This window comes from Bombus bifarius, unplaced genomic scaffold (assembly GCF_011952205.1).
Source record: "Bombus bifarius isolate JDL3187 unplaced genomic scaffold, Bbif_JDL3187 scf7180000009825, whole genome shotgun sequence".
NCBI classification, from domain to species: domain Eukaryota; kingdom Metazoa; phylum Arthropoda; class Insecta; order Hymenoptera; family Apidae; genus Bombus; species Bombus bifarius.
This window is the reverse complement of record NW_022885359.1, coordinates 159,070-180,569: the sequence shown is the minus strand read 5'-3', so window position 1 is coordinate 180,569 and position 21,500 is coordinate 159,070. Positions and strand designations below refer to the sequence as shown.

Sequence of the window (21,500 nt, the reverse complement as noted above, 5' to 3'; positions counted from 1 at the left end):
GACGTTACATGGGATAACGTTATAACGTATTACGTTATGTAGTCTAACGTTATTACGTATTACGTTGTATCGTGTAGCGTTATGTGGTATATCGTTATAGTGTATCACGCTGCATGGTAGAACGTTATAACGCATTACGTTATATACTATAAGGTTGTAACGTATTACGTGATATAGTATAACGTTATAAAGTATTACGCTGTATCGTATAACGTTGTAACGTGTTACGGTATATAGTATAACGTTATATGGTATAACGTTATAACGTTTTACGATATATACTATAACGTTATAACGTATTACGTTGTGTCGTATAACGTTGTATGGCATAACGTTATAACGTATTACGTTGTATCTTATAACGTTATGTGGTATATCGTTACAGTGTATCACGCTACATGGTAGAACGTTATAACGTATTACGTTATATACTATGAGGTTGTAACGTATTACGTTATATAGTATAACGTTAGAACGTATTACGTTACATGGTATAACGCTGAATCGGATAACGTTACACGGTATAACGTTATAACGTATTACGTTACATGGTATATCGTTATAACGTATTACGTTATATGATATAACGTTATAACGTATTACGTTATATGGTGTGACGTTATAACGTATTGCGTTATATGGTATAACGTTATAACGTATTACGTTATATACTATAATGTTGTAACCTATTACGTTATGCAGTATAACGTTAAAACGTGTTACGTTATAAAACATAACGTTATATGGAATAACGATATAACGTATTACGCAACATGGTATAACGTTATAACGTATTACGTTACATGGTATAACGTTACAACGTATTACGTTATATAGTATAACGTTATAACGTATTACGTTATATAACATAACGTTATATGGTGTGACGTTATAATTTATTACGTTATATAACATAACGTTGTATGGTGTAACGTTATAACGTATTACGTTACATGGTATAACGTTATAACGTATTACGTTACATGGGATAACGATATGCCGTAATACGTTATATAGAATAACGTTATAACGTAGTACGTTATATAGTATAACGTTATAACGTTTTACGTTGTATCGTATAACGTCATAACGGATTACGTTGTATCGTATAACCTTACATGGTATAACGTAATAACGTATTACGCTTCATGGTATAAGGTTATATTCTATAACATTGTAACTTATTACGTTATATCGTATAACGTTATGACGTATTACGTTGTATGGTATAACGTTATAACGTATTACGTTATATAACATAATGTTATATGGTGTAACGTTATAACGTATTACGTTATTTAACATAACGTTATATAGTATAACGTTATAACGTATTACGTTACATGGTATAACGTTATAACGTATTACGTTACATGGGATAACGATATGCCGTAATACGTTATATAGAATAACGTTATAACGTAGTACGTTATATAGTATAACGTTATAACGTATTACGTTGTATCGTATAACGTTACATGGTATAACGTTATAATGTATTACGTTATATGGGATGACGTTATAACGTAATACGTTATATGGTATAGCGTTATAACGTATTACGTTATATAACATAACGTTGTATGGTGTAACAATACAACGTATTACGTTATAGTCTAACGTTATAACGTATTACGTTATATGGGATAACGTTATAACGTATTACGTTGTATCGTATAACGTTTTATGGTATAACGTTATAACGTATTACGCTACATGGTATAAGGTTATATACTATAACGTTATAACGTAGTACGCTAAATAGTATAACGTTATAACGTATTACGTTGTATCGTATAACGTTATATGGTATATCGTTATAACGTATCAGGCTACATGGTATAACGTTATAACGTACTACATTATATACTATAAGGTTGTAACGTATTACGTTATATAGTATAACGTTATAAAGCGTTACGTTGTATAGTATACGGTTGTAACGAGTTACGGTATATAGTATAACGTTATATGGAATAACGTTATAACGTATTACGTTAAATGGTATAACGTTATAACGTATTACGTTATATAACATAACGTTATATGGTGTAACGTTATAACGTATTACGTTAAATAGTATAACGTTATAACGTATTACTTTGCATCGTATAACGTTATATGGTATATCGTTATAACGTATTACGTTATATGGTATAACGTCATAACGCATTACGTTTTATAACATAACGTTATATGGTGTAACGTTATAACGTATTACGTTACATGGTATAACGTTATAATGCATTACGTTATATGGTATAACGTTATAACGTATTACGTTATATAACATAACGTTATATGGTGTAACGTTATAACGTATTACTTTAAATAGTCTAACGTTATAACGTATTACGTTGTATCGTATAACGTTATGTGGTACATCGTTATAGTGTATCACGCTACATTGTAGAACGATATAACGTATTACGTTATATACTATAAGGTTGTAACGTATTACGTAATATAGTATAACGTTATAAAGAATTACGTTGTATCGTATAGCGTTGTAACGTGTTACTGTATATAGTATAACGTTACATGGTATAACGTCATAAGGTTTTACGATATATAGTATAACGTTACAACGTATTACGTTGTGTCGTATAACGTTATATGGCATAACGTTATAACGTATTACGTTGTATCGTATAACGTTATGTGGTATATCGTTATAGTGTATCACACTACATGGTAGAACGTTATAACGTATTACGTTATATATTATAAGGTTGTAACATATTACGTTATATCGTATAAAGTTATAACGTATTACGTTGTATCGTATAACGTTATGTGGTACATCGTTATAGTGTATCACGCGACACGGTAGAACGACATAACGTACTGCATTATATACTATAAGGTTGTAACGTATTACGTTATATAGTATAACGTTATAAAGCGTTACGTTGTATAGTATACGGTTGTAACGAGTTACTGTATATAGTATAACGTTATATGGAATAACGTTATAACGTATTACGTTAAATGGTATAACGTTATAACGTATTACGTTATATAACATAACGTTGTATGGTGTAACAATATAAGGTATTACGTTATATAGTCTAACGTTATAACGTATTACGTTATATGGGATACCGTTATAACGTATTACGTTACATGGTATAACGTTATAACGTATTACGTTATATGGGATAACGTTATAACGTATTACGTTACATGGTATAACGTTATAACGTATTATGTTACATGGTGTATCGTCATAACGTATTACGTTATATGGTGTAACATTATAACGTATTACGTTATATAGTCTAACGTTATAACGTATTACGTTGTATCGTATAACGTTATGCGGTACATCGTTATAGTGTATCACGCTACATGGTAGAACGATATAACGTATTACGTTATATACTATAAGGTTGTAACGTATTACGTTATATAGTATAACGTTATAACGTATTACGTTGTATCGTATAACGTTATGTGGTATATCGTTATAACGTATCACGCTACATGGTATAACGTTATAACGTATTACGTTATATACTATAAGGTTGTAACGTATTACGTTATATAGTATAACGTTAAAACATGTTACGTTATAAAACATAACGTTATATGGAATAACGATATAACAAATTAGGCTACATGGTATAACGTTATAACGTATTACGTTACATGGTATAACGTTACAACGTATTACGTTATATGGTATAACGTAATAGCGTATTACGTTACATGGGATAACGATATGCCGTAATACGTTATATAGAATAACGTTATAACGTAGTACGTTATATAGTATAACGTTATAACGTATTACGTTGTATCGTATAACGTTATATGGTATAACGTTATAACGTATTACGCTACATAGTATAAGGTTATATACTATAGCGTTGTAACATATTACGTTATATCGTATAACGTTATAACGTATTACGTTGTATCGTATAACGTTATGTGGTATATCGTTATAGTGTATCACGCTACATGGTAGAACGTCATAACGTATTACGTTATATACTATAAGGTTGTAACGTATTACGTTATATAGTATAACGTTAGAACGTATTACGTTACATGGTATAACGTTATAACGTATTACGTTACATGGGATAACGATATGCCGTAATACGTTATATAGAATAACGTTATAACGTAGTACGCTATATAGTATAACGTTATAACGTATTACGTTGTATCGTATAACGTTTTATGGTATAACGTTATATCGTATTACGCTACATGGTATAAGGTTATATACTATAACGTTATAACGTAGTACGTTAAACAGTATAACGTTATAAAGCGTTACGTTGTATAGTATACGGTTGTAACGAGTTACGGTATATAGTATAACGTTATATGGAATAACGTTATAACGTATTACGTTAAATGGTATAACGTTATAACGTATTACGTTATATAACATAACGTTATATGGTGTAACGTTATAACGTATTACGTTAAATAGTATAACGTTATAACGTATTACTTTGCATCGTATAACGTTATATGGTATATCGTTATAACGTATTACGTTATATGGTATGACGTTATAACGTATTACGTTATATGGTATAACGTTATAACGTATTACGTTATATAACATAACGTTATATGGTGTAACGTTATAACGTATTACGTTAAATAGTCTAACGCTATAACGTATTACGTTGTATCGTATAACGTTATGTGGTACATCGTTATAGTGTATCACGCTACATTGTAGAACGATATAACGTATTACGTTATATACTATAATGTTGTAACGTATTACGTAATATAGTATAACGTTATAAAGTATTACGATGTATCGTATAACGTTGTAACGTGTTACTCTATATAGTATAACGTTACATGGTATAACGTCATAACGTTTTACGATATATAGTATAACGTTACAACGTATTACGTTGTGTCGTATAACGTTATATGGCATAACGTTATAACGTATTACGTTGTATCGTATAACGTTATGTGGTATATCGTTATAGTGTATCACACTACATGGTAGAACGTTATAACGTATTACGTTCTATACTATAAGGTTGTAACTTATTACGTGATATAGTATAACGTTATAAAGTATTACGTTGTATCGTATAACGTTGTAACGTGTTACGGTATATAGTATAACGTTATATGGTATAACTTTATAACGTTTTACGATATATAGTACAACGATATAACGTATTACGTTATATACTATAATGTTGTAACGTATTACGTAATATAGTATAACGTTATAAAGTATTACGTTGTATCGTATAACGTTGTAACGTGTTACTCTATATAGTATAACGTTACATGGTATAACGTCATAACGTTTTACGATATATAGTATAACGTTACAACGTATTACGTTGTGTCGGATAACGTTATATGGCATAACGTTATAACGTATTACGTTGTATCGTATAACGTTATGTGGTATATCGTTATAGTGTATCACCCTACACTGTAGAACGTTATAACGTATTACGTTGTATCGTATAACGTTATATGGTATAACGTTATAACGTATTACGCTACATAGTATAAGGGTATATACTATAGCGTTGTAACATATTACGTTATATCGTATAAAGTTATAACGTATTACGTTGTATCGTATAACGTTATGTGGTACATCGTTATAGTGTATCACGCTACACGGTAGAACGATATAACGTATTACGTTATATACTATAAGGTGGTAACGTATTACGTAATATAGGATAACGTTATAACGTATTACGTTATATGGGATAACGTTATAACGTATTACGTTACATGGTATAACGTTATAACGTATTATGTTACATGGTATATCGTCATAACGTATTACGTTATATGGTGTAACATTATAACGTATTACGTTATATAGTCTAACGTTATAACGTATTACGTTGTATCGTATATCGTTATGTGGTACATCGTTATAGTGTATCACGCTACATGGTAGAACGATATAACGTATTATGTTATATACTATAAGGTTGTAACGTATTACGTGATATAGTATAACGTTATAACGTATTACGTTGTATCGTATAACGTTATGTGGTATATCGTTATAACGTATCACGCTACATGGTATAACGTTATAACGTATTACGTTATATACTATAAGGTTGTAACGTATTACGTTATATAGTATAACGTTAAAACGTGTTACGTTATAAAACATAAAGTTATATGGAATAACGATATAACATATTAGGCTACATGGTATAACGTTATAACGTATTACGTTACATGGTATAACGTTACAACGTGTTACGTTATATGGTATAACGTTATAGCGTAATACGTTACATGGGATAACGATATGCCGTAATACGTTATATAGAATAACGTTATAACGTAGTACGTTATATAGTACAACGTTATAACGTATTACGTTGTATCGTATAACGTTATGTGGTATATCGTTATAGTGTATCACCCTACATTGTAGAACGTTATAACGTATTACGTTGTATCGTATAACGTTATATGGTATAACGTTATAACGTATTACGCTACATAGTATAAGGTTATATACTATAGCGTTGTAACATATTACGTTATATCGTATAAAGTTATAACGTATTACGTTGTATCGTATAACGTTATGTGGTATATCGTTATAACGTATCACGCTACATGGTATAACGTTATAACGTATTACGTTATATACTATAAGGTTGTAACGTATTACGTTATATAGTATAACGTTAAAACGCGTTACGTTATAAAACATAACGTTATATGGAATAACGATATAACATATTAGGCTACATGGTATAACGTTATAACGTATTACGTTACATGGTATAACGTTACAACGTATTACGTTATATGGTATAACGTTATAGCGTAATACGTTACATGGGATAACGATATGCCGTAATACGTTATATAGAATAACGTTATAACGTAGTACGTTATATAGTATAACGTTATAACGTATTACGTTGTATCGTGTAACGTTATGTGGTATATCGTTATAGTGTATCACCCTACATTGTAGAACGTTATAACGTATTACGTTGTATCGTATAACGTTATATGGTATAACGTTATAACGTATTACGCTACATAGTATAAGGTTATATACTATAGCGTTGTAACATATTACGTTATATCGTATAAAGTTATAACGTATTACGTTGTATCGTATAACGTTATGTGGTATATCGTTATAGTGTATCACGCTACATGGTAGAACGTCATAACGTATTACGTTATATACTATAAGGTTGTAACGTATTACGTTATATAGTATAACGTTAGAACGTATTACGTTACATGGTATAACGTTATAACGTATTACGTTACATGGGATAACGATATGCCGTAATACGTTATATAGAATAACGTTATAACGTAGTACGTTAAATAGTATAACGTTATAACGTATTACGTTGTATCGTATAACGTTATAGGGTATATCGTTATAACGTATCAGGCTACATGGTATAACGTTATAACGTACTACATTATATACTATAAGGTTGTAACGTATTACGTTATATAGTGTAACGTTATAACGTGTAACCTTATAAAACATAACGTTATATGGAATAACGATGTAACATATTACGCTACATGGTAGATCGTTATAACGTATTACGTTATATGGGATAACGTTATAACGTATTGCGTTATAAAACATAACATTATACGGTATAACGATATATCGTAATAAGTTATATGGTATAACGTTATAACGTATTACGTTATATACTATAACGTTGTAACGTATTACATTACATGGTATAACGTTATAACGTATTACGTTATATGGGATAACGTTATAACGTATTACGTTATATGGTATGACGTTATAACGTATTACGTTATATGGTATAACGTCATAACCCATTACGTTTTATAACATAACCTTATATGGTGTAACGTTATAACGTATTACGTTATATGGTATAACGTTATAACGTATTAGTTTGTATCTTATAACGTTAAATGGTATATCGTTATAACGTATCACGCTACATGGTATAACGTTATAACGTATTACGTTATATACTATAACATTGTAACGTATTACATTACATGGTATAACGTTATAACGTTTTACGTTATATGGGATAACGTTATAACGTATTACGTTATATGGGATAACGTTATAACGTATTACGTTATATGGTATAACGTTATAACGTATTACGTTATAAGGTATAACGTTATAACGTATTACGTTATATAACATAACGTTGTATGGTGTAACAATATACCGTATTACGTTATATAGTCTAACGTTATAACGTATTATGTTATATAACATAACGTTGTATGGTGTAACAATATACCGTATTACGTTATATAGTCTAACGTTATAACGTATTACGTTGTATCGTATAACGTTAAGTGGTACATCGTTATAGTGTATCACGCTACATGGTAGAACGATATAACGTATTACGTTATATACTATAAGGTTGTAACGTAATACGTAATATAGTATAACGTTATAAAGTATTACGTTGTATTGTATAACGTTGTAACGTGTTATGGTATATAGTATAACGTTATATGGTATAACGTTATAACTCTTTACGATATATAGTATAACGTTATAACGTATTACGTTGTGTCGTATAACGTTGTATGGCATAACGTTATAACTTATTACCTTGTGTCGTATAACGTTGTATGGCATAACGTTATAACGTATTACGTTGTATTGTATAACGTTATGTGGTATATCGTTACAGTGTATCACACTACATGGTAGAACGTTATAACGTATTACGTTATATACTATAAGGTTGTAACGTATTACGTTATATAGTATAACGTTAGAACGTATTACGTTACATGGTATAACGCAGTATCGGATAACGTTACACGGTATAACGTTATACCGTATTATGTTACATGGTATATCGTTATAACGTATTACGTTATATGGGATAACGTTATAACGTATTACGTTATATGGTATGACGTTATAACGTATTGCGTTATATGATATAACGTTATAACGTATTACGTTATATACTATAAGGTTGTAACGTATTACGTTATGCAGTATAACGTTAAAACGTGTTACGTTATAAAACATAACGTTATATGGAATACCGATATAACATATTTCGCTACATGGTATAACGTTATAACGTATTACGTTACATGGGATAACGATATGCCGTAATGCGTTATATAGAATAACGTTATAACGTAGTACGTTATATAGTATAACATTATAACGTTTTACGTTGTATCGTATAACGTTATGACGTATTACGTTGTATCGTATAACTTTACATGGTATAACGTAATAACGTATTACGCTACATGGTATAACGCAGTATCGGATAACGTTACACGGTTTAACGTTATACCGTATTATGTTACATGGTATATCGTTATAACGTATTACGTTATACAGTATAACGTTATAACGTATTACGTTATATCGTATAACGTTATATGATATAACGTTAGAACGTATTACTTTACATAACATAACGTTGTATGGTATAACGTTATATTTATAACGTTATTAATGGTATAACTTTAAGTCATTGACATTTCTGAGGAAGTAGATATCTTTTTATATGCCAATCAAACTGTATTGTTTTATTCTTTATGAAGAAAGCGTCGGTATTTTAAAACAATTCGTTTCCAATTAATTGTAAATGAAAGTGAGGTTAAAGTAAATAATCCGGTACGGTGGAAATATAGACAGATATCTCGAATATATAAACAGATATCTCGAAAATATAAACAGATAGTCCGGGAATATATCATAAAAATGTAATCCACATGCTAAGTATGTAAACAAACGCGACATAAATGTAAACAATACAGGAACAGTAAACAAGCAGCCAGACAATGCCGATACATATACCGAAAAATGGAAATGAACATTCTGAATATATATATTGCATGGCAAATGTATTTTTTTTGCATCAACCTAACAGGGATTGCACTATTATGGCTATGTGGATAGATGCGCCTGTGCGAAAGACCGAAAAATACGAGGACAGGACGAAACTAGGATAATAACCGCAACTTTTTAACAATTTTCTACTTCAGAAAAGATTTCCATCTACTTTCCATTAAACCTAACTTAAACCATCCATCTTCAACTTACGAAAGAGCACATTGAAATCAACAGAGAATCTTTCTGACAACTATCTTGCTCTCGAATGAATACGTAGAAGAAAAACGGCGTACATATACGTTCGTGTAATTATACATTATATTATATATACCATATATCTTATCACTACATATCATGGGTTATTGTTATTGCATATTTAATTTATCTGTTAATTTATTACAAATTGGATTAACTCGAGTCTCATATCGTTTACTCTTTCCTACTTTGTACAAATCTGAACAAGACTCTAGAATACTTATCAATAATCCCCCAACGTTTTACAATTGTTCATTAACTCAATCACGCTAAATTCTTTCAACAAAAGTAAAAGTTCGAAAGAGAAATATTCAACTTGCTAAGGAATACATTCGAATTAAGAGAGAATCGTTTCGGCGACTATTCTATTCTCGAATATACGCGTAGAATAATAAAAGATGAAGGGAAGAGTGTGGAAAAGTCTAACGAGGAAGAAAATGAAAGAGAAAGGATAGAGAAAAAAATCCAAGGGATACAATTAGCTGAATGGGCGATTGTTTCGGGGTGCAATCTGTAAAGGAGACAGGACTAGATTCTCTGTTAGAGGGGACGAAAGCCTCTCTAAATCTTCGGATTGATCATCGCGGAGGTATGAGGCAGTTAAAGGACGCACCGAGGGCTCGAGCATGGCCCTGCAGGAGCCACAGGAAATTGCTATGCGGCTGACGGCTTCCGGATGATTGGCAGTGGTCACCAGTCGCATTTCTAATCACTTATCGTGGTACAACGTCACGTCGTTATGACTTGTTTTTCTTCTCCTAATTCTATGGCGTATTTGTATTTTTTCGTTATTTTCTTTAATTGTTATTTATGCTGTTTTATGATAATTGAGGAATACTTATTAATTGCACCAGTTAAATTAATATGCAATTATTTGAGAATAGAACTATTAACTGAAGCATTCACTAAAACCGTCTGAGAGAAATGGCAATGTAAAGTTTACGAGGAATTCGTTCAAAAGGGATGTTCATGAAACGTCGAAACCAAGCGCTTTCGTATTGATACAAATATGATTGAAACCCGAAAGACCACAAACATGTCATCTAGCTATCGTGAAAGCTTAAAATCTAAAAATGAAAAGTGTGTAAAAAAGATATATGTGCAAGAAAAAATATAAAATTTTGTAACAAACCATATAAATTCGCAAAATCGAACCACTGTAAATCTACATAAATTTCTAAGAAAAATCGCAAATACAACTCTGTGTAGTATTAAAAATATACTTTTAGCCTTGAAGGTGGAAAAATGGATCTATAGCAGAGCACTCGTTATAATATTAAATAAGTGAAACAAATCACTAACCAAGTTCTATTTCTTTGCTTGTATTAATAAGAATATAAATTTGCATAGACATTTATAAATGTAGGAAATGTACTTTGCTATCTTTTGCTTTTCCTTAATTTAAAAAACTGACCGATAATTAATTTTTGTAGCTGTAGTTGTCATCTTTAAAAGACAAAAGTATTAGAAATGAAAATATACTGCAACATTATCCAATTCTTAGCATTTGTTTCTTTCCTAATTTCAAAACTGACTGACCTAATTTGAGAACAGGCTTTACGTATGAGTTTCTTATACATTTTTAATATTTAGGGATTCTTATCACAAGATTGTAAAAACGTTATAATAGTTGTTAAGGTTACCACTTTTCTAACGCAGTATATGTCGATAAAAGAAAACAGTGCAAAATTCAAAACCAGTAGTTATCGTGTTTAATGTTAATTAACTGATATGATCGCTTTAGTAAGTCGAACATTACTAGGATTTGTGAGTCGTGTTCAAGGTGTACGAAGATATTGATTTCGGCCCGATTCTCCAAGTACGGTTTGCTTTAACGCTTCCACTAAGTCCTTTCAAGCTAGCCGATATGTCTTCCGGCGTTATCCCTGAATCTTGTTCCGAGAATGTTTCATTTAAATCGATCGTTCTCGTGGCTAATTGCTGAAACCCTACAATTCCGGATTGGACATACGAATAGATTAGTTAGACCCATTTAAAATCGTTTGCAGTAAATATCTTGTAACTTCTATATACACTCTCGAGTTTGTTCCAAACAATAATATTGGGGTCATGATAATCGTGTGATATCGTATGCCACGAAAGATCTTTTGTATAACATATATAAATAGTATATTCAGAATGGTATTATATATTCAAAGATATATTCTTGAATATAGTACCATATATAATAAAAAAAACTATCATATATCATATAATACATAATTAATAGTAGAAGTAGTATTTTTTTCTTCGTAGAAGCTTTACAATTTATCCAAATAAGGATACTCGGTAGATCGCCTTATTGGCGTAGGTTCATTTAACACGTAGACGTTTATCCCCTTATAAAAACGTCAGTATCAATTCCGTTAGCGTAATTGCGTTAATTAAGCATCGTGGAATTTGTGGAGATTTAATGCTTAATCAGAGAAGAAATCTCTAATCTCGTCAACCGAGTGTTTTCTCCGTAATCTCCTGAGTCCATCAGATGTATAAAGTTCCGCAGCTGTTGTATCGGGATAATTCTCCTGTCTGTTCTGGTAGCGATTACGTGGTCGTTTTATTTCTTCGGAAGCCGATTTTACGTACAGGTAGTGACGGATTTCGTTGCGGATATACCATAGGGCATTGATTACTGTTCTAAGAAATATGTCTCGATTGTACGGGTTCAAATTTTGTAACGTGGCTAGAAGTGTCACAATTTACAATTTGCTCCCAAATTTTAATCCATCGTAACTATTCAGCCCTACAAATGCTCGCTAAACATCTCCGCTTCTCTTTATCCAGCCTCATAATCTCTTTTAACCCTCCCGAAAGCCACGAAAAGAGCAGAGAATTGCTCTTTCTTAGCCAACGCTGCTTGATCCAAGGCGTGTCGTATAAATTGCACGTTTTCTGTTCCGTTAAAAAAAACCCCTTAAAACGGATTGGCTAGGAATGGAAGACGAAATGGAATCGCTTTCCGGGCACTCTACAAGACGATCATCCTTGGTGGTGGCTTGGAAACACGTAAGCAACCCTCGTCAAGGGGCACGTGGCAGAAACACACGTATGACTTACGTGTTCCTCGCCTCTGCTAACGAGCTATCGCAGATTATCGCATGTCTGTTTGCATTATTGCCACGCCAGCGCCACCTCCGCTCAGTCTTGCAGGGTTACTTGCCCGAGGAACCCACCTCCTATCACGCCCCTGTCATTAATTTTCATGCTGGCCGGACGATGCGTCGCGTTCGCCGAGAATTTACGGGCTAACTCGTCCTCCAGGACTTGGCTACGACAAGGGATGGGGGTGGCAGCCGCAGTTTCTCCCCGGAGAGTCCTGAAACGATTAATTTTTCAGGGTAACACGTGGCACGATATTTTCCCTCGCCGGCTGGCTCAACTTTTTCCTATTTGTCGGCCTTATCCTCCATGCGAATATATTCGGCTATTTTATTTTGGATTTTTTCCTACTATTCGTTTTTTATTCACGTTTTGTTTTCAAGAGGGTTTCAGGGAGGGGGGGGGGGTGGTTATATGGTAGAAAACATTGGAAATATTGCGATGACTGTGAATGATTGTGCATTTATTGGAAATTTAAAAGTGTACAGATATATGGAACGTAATATAATGAGAAGAAATATGTAAAATATCGAAAATAAAGTGGTGGTGTAATATTTGGTATACGAAACTAATATCTATTTTGATTTCATTTCTTTAGCTGGGTTCAGAACAATTTCAATTTATTTAAACATTTTCTAATATATTTTAATGATAATCGTTAAGTTTGTTAGTAGAGTTTTTCAAGATTTTGTAGTTTTCGAAATATTGTGACTATGGACTGAAATATTGTGAATATTGGACTGTGAAGATTAGCACAAGCTTTTACAGCTTATTAGACAATAGGTATATTACTGTAGCCTCTTTAGCATCTTAGTAGCTTTGTACATTGAAATAACAAAATATTCACAATTATTCAAATATATGAAGAAACTTATTTTATACTTTTGTACTGCATTTTTCCAGAGTTGGGAAGTTTACTGTAGCGTGCGGTACAACATAATTGTTTTTTGATGTAAAATGCTATGTAATATAATTGGATAAAAATTGAACGAGAGAAATAGTTTACTCGAAAGTTGTATTTTCGAGGTTGGATTGTGAAGCGAGTCAGTCGAAGTTTTAAAATGAAGCTTTTACGGGTATTTTTAGTACTTGATTCGACAGGGGAGCTTGATATTATATAGCGTGTTATAGCAGAGATAAATAAGGAGGCACTCGCGTCGATGTCTCGTAAAACGTTTACATTTAGATTAAGGGTGGCTGCAATTCTTCGTAGATGTCGTTTACCTCAGCCGATAAGAGAGGGTTGAATTACATTTTCGAGACGATTAAGGAACACGCAATTTTCCGGTTCTTTCGTTTTAGTATGGTTTCCGCGATATTGGGATATAAAGTCGAATATTCGTGAAATATATTTTCGAAGATAAAAAAGAAAAAAGTAAACAATATCATTAATATAATCATACAATAAACAGTTTTAAGATATTTATCTGTTTCGATTTTTTGGAACGCAGTTTCTTCCTTGTAAAAATAAGAGTAATATTTTCCATTCGTTTCATGTAATAATTTCTCTACTTAGAAAGCTATACATGCGTATGGCATACGAAGATGTGGATGACAAATGTTGCACAGGTGATTATATATGCTTCCCATGCGTTGAATGCAAATGGACTCTGCTCACATTTCAACTATTATAATTAATTGTTTAACGCGCTCTGACGTATGAAATTTCTCTATAATGTATGCATAAAACATTCTTCTGTATGACAATAAAATCCCAAATTTTATCCATAATAGAAAATCGTATCTCGTAACGAAATATTTTATATAAAAAGAAACGACTATTCTTATAAAAGTTCATACCCTTGTTAAATCCGAAATATAAGATCTCAAATAAAAAGTTGCAATCAATAATACATTTTTAACAGAGTATAACAGAGAAACATCAACAGAATTCCAGATACTATAACATGAAATATAAATAAATATGTAAATGAAGAAGATAATACTAACTTTCATGATCATTCGAAACCAATCTTGAAGATAAATTACTTTTTAACAGAAAGATTATGCGCTATAATCGGCCAAATATATTGACTCGTTCATATATTTGCAACTTTTTAAAAAGTGGTAGTTTAAAAGTTTGAAAATGTTTTTTCAAACACTACCGACGAAATTTATGCGCTCCTTGTCTATATACATAGATATTGTACTTATAACTTCGTACCTAAAAGATCCTTTAATTGAGAATTGAAAGTTCCAAGAAATCATATATATTTGATAGAGGCCCTTGATTGTCAACAGCTTATTATAATAAATTAAATTTGTCATTATAATAAGAAAAATTTGAATTTTGTTTATTATTATAATTAGAATGTACGTAGGAGGAATATTTATGCTACACGACTCGCATCGAATTTAATTTCACAGAATAAAGAAAAAGACCAAGAAAATTCACAAGACACATAAGTGCTATCTATTACGAATGAACGTGAAATGTAAATGTGTATATTGGCGACAGTTAAACGAATTTTCCTCGAGATATTTCGCCCGAGTTGAAAGCGAATCGTTTTATAAGCGAATTTCCGTGGAATGGTGATGATCGATGAAAATTTCAAGGAACAACGGCCGACAAAAATGGCGGTACGTCGAGCAGCTCGAATAGATTAGCGGAGAAATATGTTACTGTTCCAGAGATATGGTAACATATAGACCTTTGGACGTTAGAGAGGATTCTTAGTCCCGTTTCCTTCTTTTTCCGAGGACCATTACTTCTATCAGCGATAGCTACTTCCACGCGCTTAACACTTTTTCCGCTTTTTGCCGGGCTTCCTGGCAACTCCGCTGCCAGAAGACGCCACGAAAGAACTACAGAATACTCCACTCGCGGCCGTCATTAATTTGCGCTCCCCATTTTAAGTCCTTTCCTCGCGAGACAAAAGCCATCCGCTTTAAGCAGCCACAATTGCTTCTGATCACGACCCGAATCTGACTCGATATCGAATAATGCTGTATTAATCGCGAACGTCTTTCGCTTCTCGTTCGATACAGCGTGGTTCGAGATTTAGATTCAAAAAATATGAAATTTAACATGTTTCCTGTATCAAATTTTTCACTCTTTCTGTTTGTTCGACCAATCGCGGGGAGACGTAGTCGCTAGGAGAGACGTCAACGGGAGTCGTAAATTCCCGTTACGATTATAACAATCGACACCACGACTTGATCGATCCCCTGATTTCCGTTGAGATAATAGGGGTGATTGAGTTTGTATAACACTGTGATTCACAGAATTATAAATTATATATTTCCAACACTTAGATTACACTGATGAGCATAGACAGATAGATAATCACTTATCGCACGAAGATAAGATAGATATGTACGTTAGAGCAGGGCTCTTATAATTGGATTTAATGTATTAGTGGACGTAGCACTATAAGATATTTAGGAGAGGAAATGTATGCTCGACAATACCGAGACCGACTCTCGCGTTATGCTTAGACTGCCCCGATAGGCATTAGCGTTAAACTTAGTAGTTGACTTTTCCAACGATGTAGAAGAAGTGAAGTTGAGTGACGATGCTGTGTCGGAGGAAAGCTAAGGATGGGTGTGTCTAGCGCACGGGACCCTCGGATTTGTTGGTGACGATTTTAGTTAGGAGAGTGAGGGAATAGGCTTCGTTGTTAATTGGTTAAACGAAGGGTCTTAACCGCCCTCGAGAGAAAGTGGTTAGTGGGAGGAAAGTTGCAGCATACGTGAGAAAAACTAACATTCCTTTGTCAAGCCGTGGTAGACAATAGTCTTTAGAAATTCTTGGGAAACAGACGTTTGTTTGGTTTGAAGGACCTCTACTAGGAAATTCCTGAGATTTATGGAAGATACTTGAGACTAGTGAGGGTACGCAGTGAGTATCCGAAGACATCTGGTTGCCATATTGCCCGCGGTGTGCGGCCTGGGCTAGGTAGAGGGTTACGCGACGTAACACTTTCTGATAGTAAAAATTTTTCGTTCTAAGTTCTTTTTAATATAATAGCGGAAAAATGATATTAAATCCGTTTTTCGTTACAAGGTTTTTGCAACTTTGATCTGTTCTCTAAAGCTTAAAAAGTATAACTTAATACGCTCTGGCTCTGGGATTTTGATATTAAAACTTGCATTTGTTATTTTTTGTCTTTTTTCTTGGAAACTAAAAAGATATTGCAGCATGTTTATATTTTTCGTATAATAAATTTCATAATATTTCAACAAAATATTCATCGTATTATACAACTGTTATGAGTGTTATTTATAAACGACAAAGTTAATATATGGTGGCTACAAAAAATATTTGTACACCACTGTATTCATTATTGCACTAATATACCAATTAATCAAGTCCAAATATATTAGGTCTCATATCATTTAGTAATACTTTCGTATGATCACGAAAATGTAATACCGTGAAAATCAAACGTGGAACCTAATAAACAAATGCTCCGTTGGAAAGTAAATATATACTTTTCATAATCACTGTACTTCAATTTCCAGAAAAAAATCTCTAAACAAGTCGTTCAATCTTTAAATCATGTACCAAAAGCGTCGTACATTTGTAAACTGACTTGGAACACGTCGGCACGTTCATTCTTGCTCCGTACAGCCCTTATCGTATAAAATCCTCTCTCTCTCTCTCTCTCTCCCTCTCTCTCTCTCTCTCTCTCTCTCTCTCTATACTATGGCTGGTAATTGTTTCAGCCGGAAAGTTCCAGCGGCGAGAGTCATCCGCGTTCAAGAATCACGTACGTATCGTGAGTTTCGTCCTTTTTCATCGTTCCTCCGTTCCTCCCCTATCATTGGTCCATCTACCCACGAGCTATATCTCCTGGGAAATTTTATACTCCCTACCCTTGGCTCAGGGTGAAGCCACATGGGAGGTAAGAGAGAGCGATGCTAAGTCTTCCGTTCCTTCCTCGGCATACTGATCAGCAGACGCTGCTAACGCCCTCATAAAAGCGTTATGACACTGTTGAAGAAGTTCTGATAACTAGACTGCGGATATTTATATTTGTATATTTTACATTTTATGTATTTACATTTTTACGAGTTGAATTAAAGAAATGCGATCTAACAAGGAATTTGTTTCACCTAGTAAATATTCTAACAACTGTTCTGTATCCTGAAAATGGCTGTTCATGCTGTACACTAATTTTGTGTTTAGTATATGTTTGCAAAATGTTGCGTAAATATTTTCCATTTTCCCAATTTGCAAATTCTACTAATCTAATCAACATAGCCGTATCCCATCCCGATGTTAACGAAATTTTAAAATGTTTTACTGTGAAACGTACAATATGGACATGTTAGTAATGCTTTTCATGACAAGTGTATTCAAATACTTTCGTGCAACTAATTATTTTCTTCGTTAAACTGTTCCTGATGTAACTACAAAAACGCAAATGTCGGGGCGCTAATATCGGCCCCTTCGTTCCATTGTTGAACTTCTTCAATTCGTTCAGACTATTCAGACAGATGGTATTCACTCAAATCGCGAGACGAGGGTGAGAAAAAAATTCGTGGAGTCACGCTACTGGAAAAGAGAGTTGTGCAACTAGACGACGAATTCGATTACAGTTTTTGTCCCGTTACGAACTGAATCACGTTTCGGTTTCGTCCCGCCTATTCGTGATATTCGGAATGTTCCTCGTGAAAACCGCGGCTGAAAAGAAGCCGGCGAAAGAAATCGGTATGCGAAAGCTAGACATGGAAATTCGTCGGTTAATTTTCTAAAGGACTCTCGCAACCTCCTTAACAGTGCCCTGGTCAGTGACAGACCATGTCTGCGTTTTTTATACTATTACTACCACTAAGTGCATGCATTTACACAAAAAATGTAGGTCACACTGGTGCAGGCTGCCATTCAAAGGTTTTATAGGATTTAGATACCTACATCTATTATGCTTCGTAGTACTGTATCTTCATAATCAATTAAAAGTACTTTCTATACTTAATTTCATTTTGTTTTTAGCATATATTTCTTTTAATTATAGAATTATACTTTCTGATCTCACATTGAAATTTTTAAATTTTTTAATTTTTTAATTTACATTGAGATTATATATTGCTTCATACATTCTTATTCATTACGATACTATATTATATCATTTATTATTTATTTTTATATCGTATATTTATTTTTATTATATGTTATATGACCACTTTTTAATCTGTCGTTGAAAGTTTCCTATTGAAACAAATTCAAACGAGAAATCTACCGTCAGGCTACGTGACACTTTCCGCAGTTTACACTCGATGCTATCACCGGGCAGGTATATTGTATCTTAGCGAGACGTGACGAGAGAGAGCTAGGCGAATTTTGTAGTTGGCCATTTGGTATCGAATTGTTGAGGGGAAAGAGAAACGGGATGGGAAAATGCGCGGAGGGGGGAGGGTTGATATCGCGGCAAATCTCGAGCGCCTTCGAAAGTATTCGGCCTTCGAATTACTCGTCGTGTCGATCCACGGAAAAAGGGAAACGTGGGATATCCGGCTGAATTGTAAGCGAACGGAAACGTGGAAAATTGAAACGACGTAAACGTGCACCGTGAATTGGTGAGCAATTTAGAATGAGGACGACGAAAGGGAAAATTTTAAATTGAAGATAATTTGATTGGAATTAAGTGTGGCCGATCATGTGACCAAATGCAAAAGTGGATTGAGGTTTCTTTTTCTTTCTATTAATCTAGTGAGAAGTAAATTTTTAATTACAAAACGTAATTTTCCAATGCCGCTAAAATCTCAAAATTCCAATTCTACAATCAATTCTCTACTATTCGAATATTATTTGAACTAAATATGGCTATTACTCATCACGTATTCCACTGTCACAATTAATAAATTTGCTTGATATTCAATCTTCTTCCCCCCCCCCCCAAAAAAAGAGCTCTGACTACTAACTCTGTCTTTCGAGAATCACCGACTCCGCTAATAAAGTAATCGATTAACACGAAACTGGGAACAAGCGATAACAAAAAATAAGAGAGAGAAAACAACGAAACGTAAAAAGAATAAACGCAAAGAAAACAGAGGACATGGGATGGGCGAATAGGTGGATGTCGGAATGGAATGAATATTCGTCTATTTATTTTATGGTCCGTATCGCGTAATTCGATTCTCTGGGCTTCGCGACCTTCGTTCCTCCAGGCTCGATTTTTCTCGTTCGGTTTCGCCCGGCTATAGTTTTCTATTTCTCATCGTCGTCGATGCGCCGACATTTGCTTTCGTTCTTCTCTTCAGCCGGCGACCATGTACACGCTGTCATCGTTTTTCTACTTGACCACCACTTCTGTGACAGGGCTCGCCTTTATTTCCGGACTAGTCACAGAGAAATTGGAAAGAACGTTGAAATAATAGCGAACATGGGTGATCACGTGCACGCACTGATGGATCGGATCAAAATTTTCCTGCACGGCGAAAGAATAATGCTTGTGAGTCGTGCGCTCGTTCATCAATGTCCGCCATTTTGCTGTTTCTTATTGTGTATTGCACTGTGGATGCTGCAGATGCAGAAGAAATGAGAATTTCGACGTAAGCGTGCACCGTGAATTAGCGAATAATTCAAAACTTTATAGTCGATGATTTAATAAATGAAGCAAGTATCTATGCCAAACAAAGAATATTGAGAGTATTAATACAAATGTGAATTTGCATAAATATTCATGTTCTACCGATACATACACAAAAAAAGAGGATTTAATATGTTTAGGACTAGGGTTTGTTTGGTTATACTGTGTTTAGTAGTGATTTCTGATTCTTGTTTTTTCAAGAATTTAGACGCGATAGCAGCAAGTTTATCGATTGCTTCGATGCAGAAAGTTTTTGTAAAAGAAAAGATAAGATTTCAGAGAATAAACATAATATCCCCGGTGTTCTAATAATCTTACTTTTTTTTGGCTCATGAGGGGATCGAACCCACGACCTTCGCGTTATTAGCACGACGCTCTAACCAACTGAGCTAATGAGCCAGTTGAAAAAACAGGTTGTAATTTTACTAGTGAAGAAAATACTCACGTATCATAATTAATTATAAATCACGAAAAAAATTCAACAAATTAATCATTATGATAGTGGAGAATCAATTTTCGATAACAATTACCGCAATGTGCCCAAGTTCTCATTCAGAAGGATAAAGATAACTGGAAAACTTTACGTTTGAAATTAGTAAGTCCATAAATAAGCAATAATCGTGAAGTGAGAACAACATTAAAAGCAAGAAGAAACGCCAGACAAGGATCAGAAAGCTCGAGAAGCACAAATTTCCCAACGATACGATCAACCGCCTTATTTATTACCGCTGGCAACAGGTTGCTTTTGGGGTTATACC

At 33.4% G+C, this 21,500-nt stretch overlaps 1 non-coding gene across 1 annotated transcript; it reads right to left on the bottom strand.

Moving 5' to 3' along the window:
- Positions 1 to 21,067: 21,067 nt before the first annotated feature.
- Positions 21,068 to 21,141, bottom strand: Trnai-aau. Its single transcript has one exon. It is a non-coding gene; the product is annotated as a tRNA-Ile (tRNA).
- Positions 21,142 to 21,500: the final 359 nt, after the last annotated feature.